Source organism: Spermophilus citellus, assembly GCF_964194105.1.
Source record: "Spermophilus citellus genome assembly, chromosome: 3".
NCBI classification, from domain to species: domain Eukaryota; kingdom Metazoa; phylum Chordata; class Mammalia; order Rodentia; family Sciuridae; genus Spermophilus; species Spermophilus citellus.
Window position 1 is genome coordinate 201,641,958 of NC_138184.1, and position 22,724 is coordinate 201,664,681.

The window sequence follows — 22,724 nt, forward strand, 5'->3', positions numbered from 1 at the left end:
AGACCATGTTTTTAAACACACACACACACACACACACACACACACACACACATGCACACACACCTCTTTCCTGGTACAAAGTCCTTTTCATAGTAACAGAAAAATTTCAAAGAAAATATATGTATAAAAGATGCCTGATAGGACTGTTTAATAAAATTTCTTTTAATAGTGGAGCATTGTAATAATACTAGTTAACCTCACTGGTCAGTCATGCCACTTTTACTGTAAGATGGGCCTGGGTTTACAACAGTTTTACTTAAAATAACTCACTCCAGCAGTACATTTGGATCTCTTAAGCCTTTTATCTCGCCACCATGGTTTCCCAGTTTCTTTCTTTCTTGATACTCAACAACCTACCTTCCCTATATCCTTTCCCCTCACTCTCCCTGTGCCCACCCGCCTCCCTGCCCCACTGTGCCCACCATCCCCACTCTTAGTCTCTGCCCCTCTCTCAACATCCCTTGGCTGTGCCTGCCCTGCTATTCTTCAGTCCTCAGCTTTAGGCTTTCCCTCCTGAGTCCCAAGATTCGTTCATCTTATTTCTACTGCCCTTCTACATGACTGTAGCATTTTATAAGATTGTTTATTATAATCTTTTTTTTTGGGGGGGTATACCGGGGATTGAAGTCAGGGACACTCAACCACTGAGCCACATCCCCAGCCCTATTTTGTATTTTAATTTAGATACAGGGTCCCACTAAGTTGCTTTGCACCTCGCCATTGCTGAAGCTAACTTTGAACTCGCGATCCTCCTGTCTCAGCTTCCCGAGCTGCTGGGATTACAGGCATGTGCCACTGTGCCCGGCTATCTTCTTTATCTAATGCATTTATGCACATTCTATATTCTTACAATGCCTTATAAAAAGTGTATTATTAATGTGTTTAAAGACATTTTGATTTTTTAAAAGCAGACATCCAGATTTTACCAGGACGGATGTTTTGTGGAAAGTTAATTTGAATATAGTCTTTTGACTCAAAAGAAATGTTTTCTCCACACAAACCACAACCTTGCCCTGTTACCCCACCCTGCACATACCCCAGTTTTGGTTTTTGTTGTTGTTGTTGTTGTTTTGAGGAAGAAGAATATCATATTTGTAACTAATCAAAAAATTTCAGCAGCTAGTCTGAGAGTAGATCAAGTTAAAGGAGTGCCAACACTGGCCCATCAACTAGAATAGGAAAAGTGATTAGAAGACCAGCAAGTCAACATTGAGTTTACTTCAAATTTAGGAGGAAATATAGAGTGAATAAGCTGTAAAAAAAAAAATTGAGCTGTAAAAATTGCAGTAATTGAAACTTCTGAATTCTTAAGCCCAGAGAGAAATAAACTCTTCAGTTGTGTAATCTTTCAGTCACATACTAGCAATTTCCGTTTGTTCCCTCTACTATCAGAAACAAATATACTGTATTTTCTAGTACCTTTCACGCCAAGTGAAAACTTTCTGTAACTCAAGGGATTTATTCAAGGCAATCCAGATTTTGAGGACTCTCCCAGAAACAAATGTTATGCAAACTCCCTGCTCTTTGTAGTAGCTGAAAATATCTAGAGGGAAAGAGAACAAAATTATGCAAATACATGATATTCTTATTATAAACCATAACAGAGTTATTTGGTGGTTTGTCCCCCCCCCAAAACAGGAAATAAGGGTTAAAAAAAAAAAGTGTCTTTCTAAAGGTGCCATAAGACTGAGTCACTAAAACAAATACTGACTCACTAAGGAGACAAATGACACTTTGCAGATTAAACTAATAGCAGATAAGTTGGGCTGCTTTAGAAATTGCCTCCTCACCTTAGGCATTGAATCTTTTTATTGAGTTCATTAGAAAGTTAGAGGCGGTGTATACTCCATCTGTATCACCATGGTGACAGATAACAGAGGGGTGTTCTGCATGGAAGAGGGCTATTCCTCATCTGAATTCAACGTGTCCTTAAGCTCCCTGCTTGCATCTCCTTTTCTTCTGCTACACGTTAGAACATCTGAAGCTTTACCATCAAACCTCTTCTCTTCCTTGTCCACACCTTCATGCCCAGCTTGTTAGTTCAGGGAAGAATCTTCAGACATTGATCCTCCATCCAGCATGGTGGTTTCCCTGCGCTCTCCCTGTGTAGAGTTAACCCACCATTTGACACCTCACTCCCTAAACATTGGCCAGGAATCCTCTCCCCAGTTTGAGGAATGGTTCTTGGTTTCTTGCTTTCCTTTAGTCTTCATCTGTTCCATCAGTAAGTACTTTTGGTTTTATCCTCAAAAGATAATCCCCAATCCAGCGACTTCTCTTCTTTCTTCATTACTTAGAACTCTAGACCAGCCCATCAAACAACAAGCTGCTTCTGTTCCTGCCCTTTCGTGGACCATCCTCCATAAAGCAACCAGGGGGACCTGGTTAAAGCACAAGTAAAATTGTGTCACTCCCCTACTGAAAATTTAGCTACGTGGTTTTTCCCGTGGCCTATAGGATAATGTCAGAAGTCCTGTTTCATCTAGTGTTCCCCGCCCGCTTGCCACTCTGGTCTACCCCTGTCCTTCCCCTTGTTTGTTGTCTTTCAGCCACACTGGTCTTCCAACATGCTTCCAGCTCAGACTCCATATTCCTACTGTTCATCCAATTTGGAACGCTTTGCACCTCCCAGCTCCTATTACATCCTCCCCATTCCCTCTCTGACTTTCTCAGCAGTAGCTTCACATCTACTTATACTTTATTACATTACACCATATTATCCTATTTTATCTTCTTCATAGCTGAAGTTATATTGTTTATTTTTTAATGTTTGTTATTTATCTTTCCCAACTAGAAAGTAAGAGACTCGAAGTCAGAACTCCAGTTTCTTGCAGAATTCCTAAGACCAGCACACTACCTGGAACAGAGGCTTGTGTTTGTAATTACTAGGCGCTAACCTTGTCGTTAACTCTGAAATGTACATCTCAATATCCCCAAGGGAATGGTACTTTTTCATGGACAAATTTTTTTTAATTATATTAAGAAAAATAAGACAGAGGATGTCATACCTCATCACATCCACTTTGCTCTTGCACATTCAGTTCTTTAGAGTGGGCAGGGTCTCTGGGATTATCCATATGGTAGCTAAGAAGTTCCTTGATTGACTTGGGTTAGGTATAACCCAGGGGCTGAGGAGTTAGCTCAGTGGTAGAGCTCTCAGCACCACAGAATCCAAAATTAAATAAAACAGATATAATCTAAAACCAATAACTTCTCCCCACTAGAACTATAAATCATTTTGTTCTTTAATATAGTTCTTAACTAAATTCTAAAAATTATTTTTTTCAGGATTCATGTAAAAAACATGTTTTTTTACTAAAAATGGGAAATCAACGCCAATGATGAAATGATGCTGTGAATCTTTTTTTTTTTTTTTAAAGAGAGAGAGAGAGAGAGAGAGAGAGAGAGAGAATTTTTAATATTTATTTATTTATTTTTAGTTCTCGGCGGACACAACATCTTTGTTGGTATGTGGTGCTGAGGATCGAACCCGGGCCGCACGCATGCCAGGCGAGCGCGCTACCGCTTGAGCCACATCCCCAGCCCAATGCTGTGAATCTTGACCTTATTTCTCAGAAGTATATATCTAACAGATAATCTTGTTATTTACACATTTGTTTTTGTTTTTGTACTAGGGATTGAACCCAGGACACTTAACTACTGAGCCATATCTACAGCCCCTTTTTATTTTTTTATTTTGAGACAGGGTCTCACCAAGTTGCATAGGGCCTCACTAAGTTGCTGAGGCTGGTTTTGAACCTGTGATTCTCCTGCCTTAGCCTCCTGAGTCGTTAGGATTGCAAGTGTGTGCCACCATGTCCAGCTTACATTTTTTAATAAAAAGATTACTTTCCAAACATCCACCATTGTATGCAAAGGTGTTCCCCCTCTGCACCATGAGAAGTAGAAACATTAAAAGGTTGATTTATTGGTTTGGGGTTTTGTGGGGGGGAGGGGGGATTGTACCAGGGATTGAACTCAGGGGCACTTAACCACTGAGCCATAGCTCCATGCCTTTTTATTTATTATTTTGAGACAGGGTCTTACTAAGTTGCTTTAGTGGCTCACTATGATGCTGAGACTGGCCTCAAACTTGCAATCCTCCTGCCTCAGCCTCCTGAGTTACTGGGATTACAGGCATGCACCACCATGCCTGGCTGAATTTTTTTTTTATCTACTTTAAAATACTATTCCATAGTTATTCATTTGGATTTTTATCATCCTTGCCCAGATATTTCACATACTCATGTATTATGAAATTTTGAATTTGAAAAAACACCATATTACTAGACAATTACTAACAATTTGCAATATTATCATTACTGAATTTTAAGTTAAGAACAGACATGTAGAAGATGGATCTATCATTTACTTAAAATCGGATCTTATTTCTCATTTCTAAGCAAGGTAGAAAAGATCAATCAAGTCTTTTCACTGCAATTAAGAAAATAATTATTGATGGTATATATCTGTTGGATGAATAAATTCTTTCACAAAAGGTTGTACAATGGAGCCTTTTAAACCAGTGGTGCCAATTAGAAGAATCTGATGTCTCCAGCATGAGATGCTGTTGCAGTTACTATCATTCTGCTCTTTCTCTTCTTCACTGTCACTGTGTAAGAGTAAAATTCTCAAAATTATTGACTCCCGTGGTAAATCAAGTGAGGAGAATTTGGCCTGAATTTGGGTTTATGTATTTAAACAAGGACGCTTTGCTAAATATCAGGACACTGTGACATTTAAAGTCTTAGATAGTATGAGTTGGGGTTGTGGCTCATACTTTCTAAGTATGGTTGTGGTAGAGTGCTTGCCTAGCATGCATGAGGCACTGGGTTTGATCCTCAGCACCAAATAAATGTAAAATAAAAATATTGTGTCCACTTAAACCTAGAAAATAAATATTTTTTAAAAAATAAAATCTTAAATAGTAAAAGAGAATTCCTTGAATACTGGAAATGACCAAACATAATTCAAATCTCTGGAAAAACCCGGCAGCTGCTGTCATTGCATGGTTTAATTAGAAACTGGGAAATATAGGAAACCTAATAGATATTGAAAAAAATGCACCACTAATAAAAGACTGATTAAGACTCAGGTAAACATTATGGTCTGTTTCTACAGCTGTTTCTCTGCCATGCCACATTTCTTCAATTGTGGTCAGTGAATCCCCTGCATCTCAAAATGACTGCCCTGCCCTAACTAATCTCCCCTTCCCAAACATAAATCTCAGGAGGGAGTTTCTAATAAGTACCCTCTGGTGACATTTGTAGACAGTGAGTTCAAGAAATACTCCTCTACATTTTGACATAGGACACAACTTGGAAATGGAAAATGCCCACCTTGTGTTCTGAGGTGACTCTGAGCACTTGAATAGTCTCTGTGCACAGGCTGCCCCAGATCAGAAGGCTAACATCTCAGCCCAGATGAGGTCAGGTGTGGCATTTTAACTAAAGTCATCTGCATCTATGAAACTTGTTCCTTACCACTGAAGATTTATTACTTAAGATGTTCCGTTGGAAAATTTTAACTCATTAGTAGGAGATGTGAATTAAAGAGAACATTCTTAGAAATATGAGAATGCCAACTAAAACTTCTTAAGCCACCCAGAAATCCATCCTTTAAAAAAGCATTCATGATGTATTATGATTTGACCTTTGAAAGATGCTTTTTGTTTCCTATATGCTTATGTTTTCACAGTTCCCTGTGGTCTTAATTAGTAAACTGTTACCAGAGTTGCAAGTGTGATTGGTCAAAATTCTTACCCTTTTTTTAATAGGTGGGGAAAAGAGTAGTTATTGTAATTTATGAAATCTAAGTGAATTGTTGTCGTAGGCTTTAGTGCTGACATCAATGTGGCCAAACACAGTACTCTATTTGAGGCTTATATATTAGAAGCCATGAGTGCCCAAAATCTAGTTTTCTCCTAGTTGTGATTTAAAGCCTTCTACAAGTACATAGCTTTGTTGATTTTTTTATATTTACCATTTTCACTGCCATTCCTGACCATAATTGTTAATTTTTCCTTCCTTGGACAAAACCAAAGAAAATATTTATCATTCTCCTGAAGTATAGTCACACCACTTTTAGATTAGAAAGCTAAAATAGAACACAGCAGAGATTGGGGATTGCAAGGCATGGGTCTCACTATGAATTAAATTTAGGAACTACATCATTGAAGGTCAAGTCTCCCTTTAACAGTCAGGTATAGATTGATCTTGAAATAGTTAACCTCAATTTAAGATAAAGAATTGAAAGCAGGGTCTTAAAGAGACGTTTAAACACCCATGTTCCTGGAATCATTATTCACGATGGCTAAAACATGGAAGCAACCAAGCCTCTATTGCAGGTGAATGATGAACAAAATGTTTGTATGAAACCATGGAATAATACTCAGCTGTGAAAAGGAAGGAAATTCTGACATACGCTGCAACACGGGTGAATCTTGAGGACATTCTTCTAATACATGAAATAAGCCAGTCACAACAGGACAAATGCTGTATGATTCTGTGTATGTGAGAACTTAGTCAAATTCATAGAGACAGAAAGTAGAATTGATTACCAGGACTTGGGAAGGACAGGAAATAGGAAGTTACTGTTTTAATGAGCATGGAGCTTCAATTTTGCAAGATGAGAATAATTCTGGAGGTGGATGGTGGTGATGGGTGCTCAATAATATAAATGCTCTTAATACCACTGAACTGTACATTTAGAAATCATTAAGATGGCATATTTTTTTAAGACAGAGAGAATTTTTTAATTTTTTTTTTTTTTTTTTAGTTTTCGGTGGACACAACATCTTTATTTTCATTTTTTATGTGGTGCTAAGGATTGAACCCAGTGCCCCGCGCATGCCAGGCAAGCTCCCTACCGCTTGAGCCACATCCCCAGCCCAACATGGCAAATTTTATCTTAGGTGTATTTTACCACAATAAAATATTTTATTTAAAAATTTAAAAAAAAATTCTATGAACACGATTTAGTATGGAGCGGACACTTGAAACATTCCTTGTTGACATTTCAATCTTCTAATATATCACATGTTAATATTCAAACCTGGAGCAGAGAAATTCACCACCACCCATACCTAAAGGAATTACCCAAAAGTAATTTAACAAAAAGCACATAACTGATGTATAAGTATCTGAAATACTACATTAACAACTCTTGTTCTCCCCCTTGTGATTATTACTCTGATCGAGTCAGTTTATCTTGTAAACCCCAAGTCCTTTAGTATTTCAAGCAAACATTAAAGATGGCTTCATTTATTTATACCTTTGGTGGAAAACTATATGAATCCCAATTAACAACACACAAGGACATACATGTCAGTTGTCTTTGACATCATCTGTTCTAAGCATTGCCACTATACTGACAGCCCTTGATAGGCATGTCATCTCTGCTGGAAGATCTTGACCAAAACACTTAGGAACTTGGAAGAAAGTAAAATGCAAACGACATGAGAATGAATTAAGAAAAGAGTTGCATTTTGGTATCCTCCCAAGGGGAGAGATTTATGAAAGCATCACACATCAAGAGAAAGGACTCCTTTCCTTTTCTGTTTCAGCTCCACCAACTCTTTCACCACCGCAGTTTCACAGGACTTCTTACTTTATTTATCACCAAGTTCCATAATTAACATATGGTTCATGTTATTGATTTATCAGGTTTCAAAGTAAAAGAAATTGAGCTTTCTTCCACATTTAGAATATACAGTTTTTTTAAGGAACTCTAAACAAAGACACACATTATTTGTAAGTTGGAGAGCAGCTGCCAGAAAACAGAAAATTAGGAATGGAGTCATGGGTGAAATAATGGAGATACTGTTCAGAGGTAACCCTTTGTACAGCAGGAAATTTTCCTTAGAAAAGAGACAGCTGAGTTTGCTTGTAAATTTTGCTAGAAACAGGCCCGATTTAGCAACATTCAGAGCTGGTTAGGAGGTTGAAGACAGTACTTTCAGCTTTGGATACCAAGTAAGTGCCCTCTTTTATGATTTGTACAAAGCCCAAATACTTATATTTTGAAAAGATAAGTGTGTATGAGAGGGCTACTATTTGTCTTTTTTTTTAATGGGTAGAATAATAAAAGCAATTTTTTTTAACCAGATCTGAGAGTAGAGGCTTTCTTATGTGTAAAAAATAAGATATCACAAAGGAAATGGCTCATAGAGTAGATCATTAAAATATTTAATTTATAATATTATAAATAAAATAAAAGCAAATGACAAAATACAGAAAATATGGCAAAGGCTTTATATCCTTAATATATAAAAAGCCTTTACAAACTAATAAGAATGATTACCCATTTGTTTAGTTTAACAGATACGCATTTCTAAAAAGTATCCATGTAATGAAATTCCATAAGTAGTTTACCCAGTTATGTAGTGGATAAGGAACATTAAACAAATTCACAAAGACCTACATATGCACAGAATAACTGGAGAACTGCAGGGAAGATAATCTCACAAATAGAGACACATGTTAAAAATCAGAATTTACCACAATAAGAGATGATTAAATGAATTATAAAAATTCATGTAACAAAATTAATACATCTCCACCAAATGATTGTTTAAAAAAAAACCCTTCAATTTAAAGAATAATTGCCTAAAGAAAGACGTGATTCAAATTATATACATATATAGTACAATTACAATTTGGAAGTATATTTCTAATATTTGTATACTAAAATACTAATAGTGTGTATCTAATGAAGTATTTTGGGTTTGTATTTTTGGTCTAGATTGAGCATATACTACATTAGACCATGTGAAATTCCCAATAGTGAAATTTTTTTTGCCCTACAAAAGTGGCCATTTCAGATGATTCAGCCTAATATCTTTTTAATCCAAGAGGGTGTTTTAACACACATTTTAATGGGTAATGCCCTCTATTACAGAGACTTTGATGTTTTTTTTTTCTTAGTAGCCTAACATAAGAATTAACAACTTGCTATCACTTCTTTGGTGGTGGGCACCACAATAGGAAAGATTTTGTAAAATAGTCGATGTGCGTTCATTAAAAATGTCCAGCACATGTTTGATGATGATGATGATATTGATTTTGATAAAACAGCAAACATTGAAGGACTAGAAATAAAAAAAAATGTGATTCTAAGACTTACTGACACAAACAACTGTTGTTATCTCCTTTAATCTTCCTGGCCATTTACCATAAGATAATGTAATTGGGCTATGGGATTGATTATAAATGGATGCTATTGTGGGTGAATAGCAAACTTTTAAATTAATTGTCTGCATGTAAGATAGAGTTACAAGCCTATTTTTACTACAATGGCAGGCACAGATACAGGTTTCTTTAACAGTCTCTAGGTTTCCAGTATTTTTTATTTTAATTAACTTTTAGAGTTCTTGTTAAAGGAGCTCATACAATTACACTATATATTTGAGCAAAAGCTTTTTAGGAAAGTATATGTTATTCTGTGCCTGCCAAAACCAAAACATTTCTTTTCAAATCCTGGATTGGCCAGTCCAGGGAGATTTGCCCATGAATAGACATTATGAATACAAATTTCTTTCAATAAAGGAGTGTCAGATGCCTTTCTGGTTTTCCTTGAAGTGAAATATTTGAGACTCAGCACCCAAAGAACCTTCATAACATATGCATGTGCATACAGGAACACATTTGCATACAACTGCACAGTCCGCTCAAAGGCAACCTATAGTCTTCAAAACTAAAAGGGGATAAGTGACGCCAAACAAAGGGAAATTTGATGTATGTTTGTTATTATTTAAGGTGGGTTTTTTGGTGGGTTTTTTTTTTTTTTTTTTTTTGGTTTTTGCCTTAAAGTCCATTATCCCTCTCCATTATGGCCTTTTGAACACAAGGAGATGAAAACAGGCCACTGTGGATAATGATAAATGAATACTGCTGAGCACGTGTCACTCATAGGAAGATATATACCCACAGCTTTGGTAGTCTCCCTATTGCATTTAGAAAATCGGCACCACAAAACGCATTAAAAAATAGCTTTTAACCCAGACTGAATCATGTCCACAGTAGCTAAAACTGCTGTGTTCTAGGTTAGCACTGGAAACTTGTTAGAAGATACTCTTAGGATGGATGGACACAAACCCCTGATGATAACCTAAACTGTGGGTTAAGGAAAGTCCCATTTCACTAGGACAGAAACCACTGGGCTTTCTTTCCTCCAGCCAAAACAACAAAGTCATAGCCTCTGGTGATTGATGAGCATGTTGCCAGAGGAAATGAACTGGAAAATCATCGCCTTGTATTTTACTTGCCACAGGAAAGCCCTAACAGAGATCTCCATTCTTCTTGTCCTGATAAGAGGCCTAACGAAGCATCAAGAGGAACTGTAAAGTCTGGAAATGTGCTGTATCCAGCTGCTTGCTGAATTACCTTTGCAAATGCAATTCATGGTTCCCTATCTCACAAATAAAACATGTGGGTAAATGGATAGCCTTTGACAGGCCAGCCAGTTTTTTGACCACTGCAGTGTGGCATTTGAGCAGGAGACGGCTATTTTAATAAGTATATAGTATCCCCAGTTTAGTTTTACAAATATGCATTTCTAAAAAGGATTCATGTAATGAAATTCCATAAGTAGAATTCTTTTACTCTTTCTGGCATTTTTTAAATTGAATGTTTATAGTCTGGAAAAACTTAGGAGCTCAGAAATGTAAACTGCAGCTAAATTCATAAATGTAAATAACATTTTCACTAATCAGAAACAATGTGGGAAGTGCCTATTTGGGTCACACAGCTGGACCAGCTCTTCTAGCCTTTCCCCCAGTACAGTGACTTCCCTGGATGCCTGGGTAGTGTGCTCACCAGCTCCACATGGCAGACCTCTCGCCGGAGCCATTGGCGTGGGCTGCACATCCACCGCAATGCTGTGGGCATTACACCTCAAGCCAGGAGTTGTTCAGGATTTAGCCTGCACATGCACTCGGTAACATTTGCCAATAATTTCTTTTTTTTTTTCTTTTTAATATTTTTAAGTTGTTGATAGACCTTTATTTTATCTATTTATTTATATGTGGTGCTAAGAATCAAACCCAGTGCCTCACACATGCTAGGCAAGTGCTCTACCACTGAGCCACAACCCCAGCCGATTGCCGATCATTCCTGAAAGATCTATATTCAGACCATCCATTGAGTTATCACATAAGAGCAAATGTCTGGAGTTGAATGGGTTTTCTGTTTATTAATGTTTCCACATTGATCTTGAGCCAAAAGGACCCATTATTTAGACAGTACATTCTGAGCACTCTTTGGAGTGTTTGAATTTTCATTGAAGTATTCCTTTGTTATCAGAAAGCAGAGATCCTTAAAGACTATATTGGCAGTGAACATTTTAGAAGGCTCAGGTTGCATTATTAGTATATTTTAGAAATATGTTTAAGAAAAGAAAAGAGTGTTTCTATTTCCATGACTTCTTCCTTTGTGTTTTTTTTTTTTTTTTCTGGACCTATGTTTCGGTTCTGAGTTAGAAGTGTTATTCAAACCTTTTATAAATTCGGTAGATCGATCACAAGTTATATTTACAGAAATAACAGCTCATCCACCAAAGCTATTCACAGACTCTTTATCCAGTGGAGGTAGGCGGGCCCAGTCTGTTGATTCCCTCTCTAGACTTGTGCTTCTTGCCTGAGTTAAGTTGAAGACTTTTTTTAATTCCATTTGGTGGATAGGTGAATTACCTTTCCCTAGAGCTAATTCTTTGTGGCCAAAAAATGACCATTCTGAGGGCGCCACTCAGATGTTGGCTTGGAAAAGTCACCTCGGGCGGAATTAGAAGCACTTGTCTTCTTTCTCCCAGGAGTCCACCTGGCTGCCCGAGGTTTTGCATTCCCCTTCCTCGTGTTCCCCAAAAGAGAGGCCTACCTAGATGATTTAGACCAAAATCTACAAAATTGTGTTTTTGCTAGATTCCCAAGTTGTTGTTTCCTTATTTTCTCTAAACCTGGCTACATCCCTTTTTTATCAGCTGGTACACTTTAAAACTGAGCAGGAGAAAAAAATTAATCAAATAGATTTATTGTTTATACAAGAGTATCCGTTACTTCAGCACACCAAAATTTCACCGCAGGCCACACTCAGCCACAAAATTGAGGAGCCTCTTTGTTGTGCCTTTTTAAAATGCCCTTAGAGTTTTCTGAATTTGTTATAAAACTCTTACCAGTATAATTTTCCCATTACAGCTTTCCATCTTTTCTCCTTACGTCTGACTTTTGAATCGGATACAGGATCATAGTTAGGTGACTTTTCTACTGTGGTTTCTTTTTTCTTTTTTTTTTTTCTTTTTAATATGCCTTTATTTGTTCATCTGTGCCGAAAATCAGCAGGACCTAATCCATAACAGAGCCACTGCTTTAAGTGACCACCAGCCAAAGTTGATTCCTGATTATATTAAGAGGAGAAAGTAGATCTTGCCAAGGTTGGGGCTTACTCCCCAGAATGTTACAGGCAATTAAGGGGCTTGAACTGAAAGTCCTTTTGTGTGTGTTCTCATATATGCACTTGTATGTGCAAGAAAGAGTGAAAGAGATACCCAGGCATAGAATTTCTAAGCTGGGCAGCACCCTGGTAGTTAGCTAACAGTGAAGGACACCCTGTTGGTTCCCAGGCCTTCCTGGAAGTGGCTGTTGGGAAAGCCTCCTTGGAGATGACTCTCACCCGGCTTCCTTTTGCCTGAATGATGCTCCTTTCCTAGCATATACCTTAGGGTCTTGGGAAAGGTATACTTCGTATATCTCAAGAGATTTGGAGATCAGAGTCCTGCACTTTGCCACTCAGGAAAATAAACGAGCATATTAACTCCTATCAAATGCCACCTCCTTGATTTGAATTGGTTTGTAAAGCATTTTCTTCCTGGTTTGTGCGCACCACATTGTTTCAGCTCCTCTCATCACTGACCAGCTGGCTTGTTGGTGAATAGAGCTGTGGGCCCCTCGCCATGTTTCATGTGAGGTCTTGGCTGGGTGGCAAACAGGCAGCCTGTAGCCAGTGTCAGCAATTCAGGAGGAATTGGCACAGCAGTGTCCCCATTAATTTCTGCTTGTCACATACTGTCATGCAAGTTACACCAGAGAGGAAATGACCGTTAAAAAAAAAAAGGTACCCTTGTGGCACTGGGTCCCCTCCAGACGTTCCCTGAGGTTAAACAAGTGGATACAATTAGCTCTACACAGACAGCTGCGGGGAAGGGAAAGCCTAGACGGGGCCCCACCGCAATGTGTCTTTCCTGTTAGCAAGGAGTGTCAGCTATCAACATCTGCCATATTTTAACCCTTCAAAGGGACCGGTAAATTAAGGGGAGCTATTATCCCACGCTCTGCTGATCATTATCAATCATAATGCCTTGGGAAATTACCACAGTACCACCGCCTTGGTGGCAGGTTTTGTCCTTTGGGGATGGTTTTTATGTTTTTGCTGGGAGCAGAGAAAAGTGGTGGGGCAGAGGGTGAGGGGAAACGGGCTCTTTAATCATTGGTAATTTACTGCCATAGGGAAGGGGGTCTAGAATGGCAATAAACTCCTCTTCAGTTCAAACTGAAGTAGTTAAAACTGGTGGGCTCCAGACGGCTTCCATTTCCACAAAGGACTGTCAATCCATCTTCCACCAGGAGCTATGGTGGATTTTAGAAAGCACAAATAAGGGCTTTGGGAAACATGGACCAGTGTCAGAGGACAAAGTCCATCCAAAATGAGAAGGAAAAAAACCTCTTAAGTACATAGAAGCTTCTAAAACTGTGATTTTATTTTTTGAAGACGGAGATGATTTAGCTGCTGTTATCCAAACTGTGCTTTAGGGTGAATTGAAAATCTGAACAGATGAATGAGATGGACTTCTGTGAAATTGCTTGTTGAAACTTACTCATACAAAGCAGTTATTAAAACTGTTTAGCAAGTGGGGGGTAGATAAGAATGGTTCCTCACCATGTTTTAACACGGACAGGTAATGGGTTCATGATTGTACTTGGAACTTACTTTTCTGAAAACATCTTTTTTTCCTTGAGGGCATGAAAATGGCAAAACATCTAAAAATGATCAGAAATGATGGGTATAGGATATAGATTTGAATGATTGTACCAAAAGGCAAGTCTGGAGGGAGTAATCATACTTGAATTTCATTGAGTTCTTTCTTAATGTTACTAAGTTTCTGGCCCCATTTAAAATAATTTTAAGTGAGGGGGCAGAAGTAACTACTAGGACAATTGAATCGAAGTCCCAGGGTATCGTATTAACTAGATTTCAACTCATCCCGTTTGGAAGAATTGGTGGTATGGCCACCAAGGAGATCTTGGAAATGTTGTCTAGGATGAATGTTAGGGCTGCTCCCATCCTGTGACATCTTCTAATCAGAGATCCTCATTACACAGACTGGAAAACACAAGCCTCTGAGGGTAGCAGCTTCTCTGAGATTTCACAGTGAAGCAGAGGAGAATACAAGGCCCCATCCTCGTTCTTCCGTGGGCTGAGTCAGGACAGGACTATGGCCAATCCAAGCAGCCACCAAGGATTCTCCAGCTCAGTAATGGTAGGAAGTAGGAAGGAACCACACATCTGGGGCAGAGGCAGCTGTCTTCACTAAGAGCCTCAGTCAGTTTCTGCTGTGATGTCAAAACCGTAAATCTGAAGCACCAGTTTTAGTTGGCCCTATTTAGAATAAGATATACCAGTTTCAAAGGATGGTCTTCCTGTCTTCCTACAAACTAAACCCTACTCACTTTGTGTTTAAAGAGTGGTATTTTCTCAAAATTGTTTCTGACGCCTGATTTCAGGATCTGTCTTGTAAAATCGTGCTTCATATGAAGCACTTACCTGAAGATCATGTAGACTCCAGAAGAATAGCAGATGATTGGAAACGGAATAGCAGAGAAAAACCAATTTAATGAACAATGATGAGCCAATTAGACAAAAAACATTGGCTTGAACTTCATGGGAAGGCACCGAATCATTACTAACTACTGTGGTATTCCGAATAATAACATCCATCATGATGAGCTGCTTGGGTAGTCATGTGTCCCTATGTAATTCCATAAAAATTCTTAGTTTTGCCATTAATTAATAGTGACTGTATTTTTCAAAATGGCCTATTTCACTGAAAACACTTTCGTTTAAACATGTCAACTAAGAGCTTGAAAATCTTTCCCTAGCATTCATTAAAATTATAATTGCTGAGTTCTCATGGGAAAAAGTAGCTTCTCATTTTAAGTCCTGAAGTTTCAACAGGATTTGGTGTAGCATTTCATTTCACTTCAACTCCTAATGACTCACTGCATTCTTTTCCCAAGAACTTATCCCCTGTTTACCCTCAGAGTTCTCTCTCATGTAGACACAAGCCTAGTGAATCAATAAGCGTGACTATTTTCATGAACAGTGGAATAGTTCAACCTCTGTAATGCCATTGCAAGACACTGTCTCATCTGCACGTTTAAGGAGTATTAACGTTTTCCCCATGTTTATGTATTGATTTGATTTGGCTTTTTAAAAAGATTTAAGTTCTGAGGGAAACTCCTCGGAGCCATGCTGGGAATTCTCGTGCAGTTGGGAAGGAGCACTGTCCTGGTTTTACAGATGGAGGCAGCTGGCATAGCTAGTTAATGACTTGCCCAGGTTCACACAAGTAAAGAGCCAGGAGGTAGATTTGTGACTCTTGCACAATCCATTAGACTGTTTTCATCTCAAGTCACTACAGTAGAATTAAATATAATTTATATATCTTTGTCAGTGCTTTTAAATGAGTAAGTCCTATTTATATAAATGTTTTCACATTTCCATGCCCTCTGGGTCATTAAAATAATTTATTTTTATAATTTGAGTTATCATAAGCCTCTTGAATATATAAAATAAATCCAGAAGTGGAATTAAGACAGATACATTAAATTTTATTGTTATTTGGAAATTAAAGCTGTGCATTAGATATTGGCTGTGTATTATTACATATGTTGTTGTTTGCCTAGTACCTCTAAAATTATACTCAAGAGTTAAGGAGAATATATTCTTTATTTATGCAGATTTTCTGTACACTCAATCATGCATACATGCAATATGCATACAAAGATACAGCCTCTTTTCTCTGTAAAAGGTTAACTGCCTATGTGATTAAAACTTGTAATATTCACTCACAGATCTTTAAATTTTCACCTACTTATGATTGCTGTTGCTGTATCCTTGTCACCGAAAAAAAAAAAGAGTCTTTATTAGGATAGTCTCCCTCTAAGTTCTCTTTTCTCTGGTGGGAGGATCCAGCCCCTGTCCCACAGACTTTTTTAAAATTCTGCAAGAATAACATCAAATTTAATGCAATCATGAATTAGAACCCCACATAGATTAAGACAAAAATTGGTCCTAAACATCCCTTTTCTTCTGAAAATATGAGTAATAGTCTATTATCTAAAGTAAGAAATGCATCGTCACCTTTAGACTTCTTAGCAGTTTTTCTTGTTTGCAACTAGATATTTTATGCCTTTATTTGAGAATCATTAAAGCCTACCAGAGGCTACTGGAAATAGAATGTTAGTATTTTGAAGAAATTCTTATTTTACATTGTTCTTGCAAGCAGCCCAGAAACCCCTTCTGAAATGTTTTTTGTTTAGTGTTTTATAAATGTTAGAACCTGTATCTGTTTCCTTTGATTAAAAAAAAAATAGGAAGGCCTCACAGCCTGTAATTTTTACCGTTGACTTTTGTGATGATCAAGCTTGATATCCCTATAGGAAATACGTCTTATGGTGTTTTAGCTGGTTTTTCACGCGCTGCCTCAAAACCTAGGAATGGTTATAATAAGCCATTATAAACTCTATAATTAAATATTATCAAACTTTTTTTTCTTACTCCATTTATGTCAGGTAAATTTTTACATTGGTGAGAGATAGATTAAGCCATAGAAGGTCTTATAAAAACCAATTAGAACACACTTGAAATTCACATTGCAAATGTAATAGGACAGGTTTTCCAAACCAGCATTCTAAGTGTTCCATCAGGTTCCCCAAAATGACTGGAGGGTCGAAAAACATCCATCCCCCACAACGTGACATAAATACATTTCTCCGTTTTACTTTTATTCAGAAATGTCTTGTAACCATAAGGTTTTTTATCACTGTGACTCTATATTTTTATGGATTGTATAGATTCAGCTCATTCTCATTTCACTCATTTTTGTCAGTTTCTAAATACAGCACATTCCCAATCCAAAGAGAAATCTTAAAAAGTTGACAAAGTTTATCTAGTGAGATCTAAAAATTAGAAATGTAGACAAAACTGGAAGAATCGTTTTTAACATTCTTTGGAGGAGGGCTTTGTGTTATGCTTGTGTGTGGTACTGGGAGTGGAGCCCAGGGCCTCCTGCATGCTAGACTATATCCCCAACCCTGAGGCCATTTTTAAAGGCTTGAAAGTATGACTTCTAAAGAACTGTACTTACATTTTTGTCACTGGTTTGAATGAATTGCCATACTTACTTTGCACATTCCTCTAAAAACAATGTTAAACTTTACCCTCATTTTCACTGACCTAACCCCAGAATCAGTCATGTTTTCTTGGCTAGAACTTGGAATCTTAACATTTTCTTCTCTTCACTGGAGCCTTATTTCAAGTATATTTCTTTTTCCCTGTGAAGAGCTCTAATGCTTCCTGTCCACCTCTTTTTTATTTCAGTAATGCTCGTGTACTGTCCAAGTTCATTCTCCTGATACTGTTTCCCTCGTAATTTTCAGCAGTTATTATATTGGTCGAGTAAGGATATAGATCACATAAACATACACTTTTATTCACTTTAGCAAATATTTACTACACATCTATATGTGAAGCACTGTGCCATCACAGCACTAGAGGTCTAAAAATCAGTAGAGTGCCTTCAGAAACTTCCAGGACGCACAGCAAGTGCTACAGAGCAGTCCCATGTTCCCTGTGAAACATAAAGGAGGCTCAGAAGAGGTTCGGGGGATCAAAAATGTAAACAGGATTATAGGAATGAGAGTTTAGCATGCCTGCCCTGATGGATTTCAGGTTTGGTTTTGGACGCTGTCATATATTTTGTTTTCTCAGTTGTTCTTAGATTACAAAAATCTCCTTGCAATTTCCTACTAAGTCATTAATTCTGTAGGTCTGGATGCAGAAGGGGTGATGGGATAGAGTAGTTATATGGTTGCCTTCTATTTGGGGAAGTACGACAATAGCTAACAGATCCAAGACCCAGGAGACACTGTTTATTTCATTTTACTGATTTGATGGGACCAGCATCCCTGGCAGCCAGAAGCCTTGTTGTTATCCTGAGCAAGACACTTCGCTTCTCTGAGCTTCAGTTTCCTTACCCATAACACAAGATAGTCAAATGAGTTAAAATGTGTAAAGTATTTTGCACAAAGTCCAGTGTTCTAATGACATAAAGGAAGATCCTGTGTGCTTTTTAGTTATCCCGTCTAATTTTATATGTAAAGACCCAGAACATCACAGTACTACAGAGGTCTCACTGGTGATGATAGTGGCTTATTGGTATGGCCTAAAGTGATATCAGGTAAATGTTGCACAGAGGCCTTAATCACGCACCAAGGCCACTTGATCTATTTGGTGTCTCTAATGGCCTTTCTTCCTTCTGGTTTGAGCCTTTGTTGACTCTAAGGAGATCTTTTGCATTTCCTTCCATAATTTCCTTGCTAATAATATAACAGTTGCCTGAGGAACTTAATCTCCAGATTCTCTGGAAATTCATGTCTATCAACTTTTACTTGTAAGATTTCTAAGTATAGAATGCACATTATGCCATTATAAGTTTAGGGAGCTGATTTGTTTTAAACTAATTAATAGACCTTTATTTTATATATTTGCAGTTCTGAGAATTGAACCCAGTGCCTCACACATGCCAGGCAAGTGCACTACCGTTGAGCCCCAGCCCCAGCCCAAGGGAGCTGATTTTTAAGAATTTTCCATTGCAAATTGGAACACTTAGAAAGCAAAAACCCATGAAATAATAGAGTGTATTTAACATTTGTGCGTTTTTCTCTCTAATCTTGGTCATCATGTTTTCTGGATGGCAACTGACCAAATTGAAATGCTGATTTTTTAAAATATTCTGATATTTCATGTATTTAAACCACAGCAACTTTTATTGGCATGCTTAAAATGGAGACAAGAAAGCCTGTCTGACAAAGAAATATTCTAGTTTTATATCTGACTTATTCGGTAAGTACTTAGGCAGCAAAATTTTAAGATACTATGCTAAGTAAAAGGAACGTACAGATAGTTTAAAATCTAGAAGGGGAAAATAAGGTGTGTAGAGAACTAGCAAGCACATAAGACAGTATTTGACAGATGCCATGTGAGCATTGCAGATGAAGAGGAGAGGAAAAAAAGACTGGCTTCATGAAGAAAATGGCAATCGCATAGGACTTCAGAGATGACACTCTGTGAGACATGAGTGACACAAGCCAGCAGAAACTGGGATTTAGAAGCCTTGCTCCAGTTTGCCAGTTTCCACATGGGGAAAGACAACTTTAGGCTAGGCACATCCAGAGAGATGAGGACAAGTTAGTTAAACAGGAGAGATGGGCTTGCCTGGGTAGGAACTGGGAAATAATGTGGGGGTTTATTTTTATTTTTTACATTTATTGGTTCTTTTTAGTTAAACATGACAGCATAGTCCGTTTTGATATAATAATACAAGTATGGCATATATTAGGGTTTTAAAACGATTAATCTGGAAGTACTCTGGTCATTTAGGAGCAGTAGCAACAAGAGTTCAGTTAAGAGACTGGTCCAGTTGTTTGGGAATGAGATAATCAGGATCTATACCAGAAACTGTGGCAGTGGTACTAGATGGAAAGAAAGATGAGAAATTGTGAAGAAGGACTGGACAGGACCTGGTTACACCTGTCCAGAGGAAAGGAGAGGTTGCAGTAGTTGTAGAGTAGGGAGAAACGGGATTCATCACTCTGGGGACCTGCAATGGGAAATTATACCTGACAACACTGTGAGAGCTTGCGGTTGCAACTGCTGAGCCCCAAGTAATGTTTGAGGAATCGGGGGATATGGGAGAGGTGCCAAAATCCTGGAAATGGGAAATGTTCCATGTTTTTTGTTTTAAATAAACACAAGATAGATTCTTCAAAATATACAGCAAAATCAATATTAGTCTTGGGTTAGTAAAAGAATGAGGCTGTGACTGTAGAAAAAATAACTGATTAATAAATATGAAAAGATATCCAAGCTTGGCAAAGAAAGGAAGAGTAAAATGATAGTGAAATATTTTTCCCATCAAATTAAGGCAGGCAAAAAAAAAAAAAAGCACTTACTAATGTCACCTATTGGTGAGATTATTAAGAAATGGATAATCTCATTTTCTTTTTGTAGTTTAGATGGACAGAATGCCTTTATTTTGTTTTATTTGTTTATTTTTATGTGGTGCTGAGGATTAAACCCAGTGCCTCATGCATGCTAGGCAAGCACTCTGCCACTGAGCTATAGCCCCAGGTCAGATAATCTCATATTTTGCCAATGGAAATATAAACAACAACATTTGATACAACATTTTGGAGGCAATCGGACAGTACCTATTAAAACTAAAAATGGATATATTCTGTGATCAAAATTTTTCACTTCTCGGGGCCAGGATGTGGCTCAGAGATAGAGTGCTCACCTATCATGCTTGAAGCACTGGGTTCAATCCTCAGCATCACATAAATATAAAATATTGTGTCCACCTATAACTGAAAAATAAATATTTTTAAAAAGTTTACTTCTCAAGAGAAATTCAATAGGTGTCATGAATAATTATAATACTAATTATGATGAAAAAAATGGAAATAACCTAAGTGTTCATCAGTAAGGGGCTGACTGAATAGACTCTGACCCTGCATGGAAAATTATGTGACAATTAAAAAGACTGACAGATCTATAAGGGATTACCTTTAAGAAGGCACAGTATTGAGTGAAAAAAGAGAGCCACTTTTAGAACTGTGAGTACATCTTGGTTCATTTATCTAAAATACATGTATATCTCATATAATTCACAGAATGAATTCCACAAGACTATACCACAAACTGATAAAAAGAAGGAGACTAAGAGTGGAATAGGTTATAAGTTTGCCAGATTTAGCAAATTAAAATGTAGAGTTCTTAGTTAATTTAAATTTCAGAAAAAAAATTAGTGTATGTTCCATGCAATATTTGAAACATGCTTATGATAGAATATTCATTGTTTATCTAAAATTCAAATTTAACTGAAAGTCCCGTATTTTATCTGATAATCCTAGTTGGTGGTACAGTAGTACTTCAGCTGTTTAAATTTTATAGTTTTTCATAACAAATATATTTTGATATTTGTGTAATCAAAAATAAGATTCAAGTGTATATTAAAAAGATATAGTAAACACTAGAAGTTAGCTTTGCTTCACTGAGAAATGGTCCTGTGTTCTAGTCTCATTTTCATGTCAGATATCATTTGCTAAAGGAGATTAAATAATATTATGGCCTTAAAAGATTTTTATTGAAAAAGATGCTTTAAATAAAAGAGAATAAAATCATGGCATTTGCAGGATGGATGGAGTTGGAGAATATAATGCTAAGCAAAGTTAGCCAATCCCCAAAAAACAAATGCCAAATGTTTTCTCTAATTTAAGGAGGCTGATTCATAGTGGGCTTGGGAGGGGGAGCATGGGAGGAATAGACAAACTCTAGATAGGGCAAAGGGGTAGGAGGGGAAGGGAGTGAGCATGGGGGTAGAAAAGATGGTAAAATGAGATGGACATCATTACCCTGAGTACATGTATGAAGACACAAATGGTGTGAATATACTTGAAAAATTGTGTTCTATGTGTATAATATGAATTGTAATGCATTCTGCTGTCATATATAACAAATTAGAATAAAAATCAAGGATAAAAAAAGGAAAAAGATGCTTTAATTTAGAATGCTCAGCATTCTGTTTTTCTGTATATTCCTGAGTGTTACTGAAACTGTGAATGGTTAAGTGAACTGTAGGTTGAAAGCAAATTTCAGCCCAAAGAGAAAAAACAGCAGACTGTCAGCAACACGGCTCTGGGAAACAATGAAGCTACATTTTAGTATTTCTATGGTGGGACTTATTCTCAAAGTATTATACTTAACCCTCAACGTGATCTACTTCAGTCTCTATCATGCATATAATGATAAATATTGTTTTATTAAAAAGGAAGCTGTGGTTCAAAAAGTGGAAGGACCATATTTTATCAGTTTTCAGATGCTCTTTTTTAATAACGTAATGCCTGTAGGCACTGTTCCAAGGTACTAGTCATGACTCAGTTTCTATAGCCTGCACGGATGCCTGGGAACTTACGGAATTAGTTAGTGTCCTGTTTGAAAATCCTGGGTATAAAAGTGGAGTTCTGTTGCCTAATCATCAACACCACTGATAGTACAGAAGACAAAATTGTGTGGGACATAGAAACAACAGCTCCAAATAGAAAAGGAATGTAAGACAAACAACAGGATTCTTTTTTTAAATTTTTTATTCTTATTTGTTATGTATAACAGCAGAATGCATTACAGTTCATATTACATATAGAGCACAATTTTTCATGTCTCTGGTTGTACACAAAGTAGAGTCACACCATTCATGTCTTTATACATGTGCTTAGGGTAATGATGTCCATCTCATTCCACCGTCTTTCCTACCTCCATTCCCCTCGCTCCTTCTCCCTCCCTTTTGCTCTTATGCTCCCCCCACCCCAACCTCATTATGAATCAATATCCTTATGT

General features: G+C 37.4%; 1 protein-coding gene across 4 annotated transcripts in view; it reads left to right on the top strand.

Annotated features, from left to right (window-relative positions):
• Positions 1 to 22,724, top strand: part of CDK6 (cyclin dependent kinase 6) — a 208,188-nt gene that overhangs the window by 62,479 nt on the left and 122,985 nt on the right. The window lies entirely within an intron of this gene.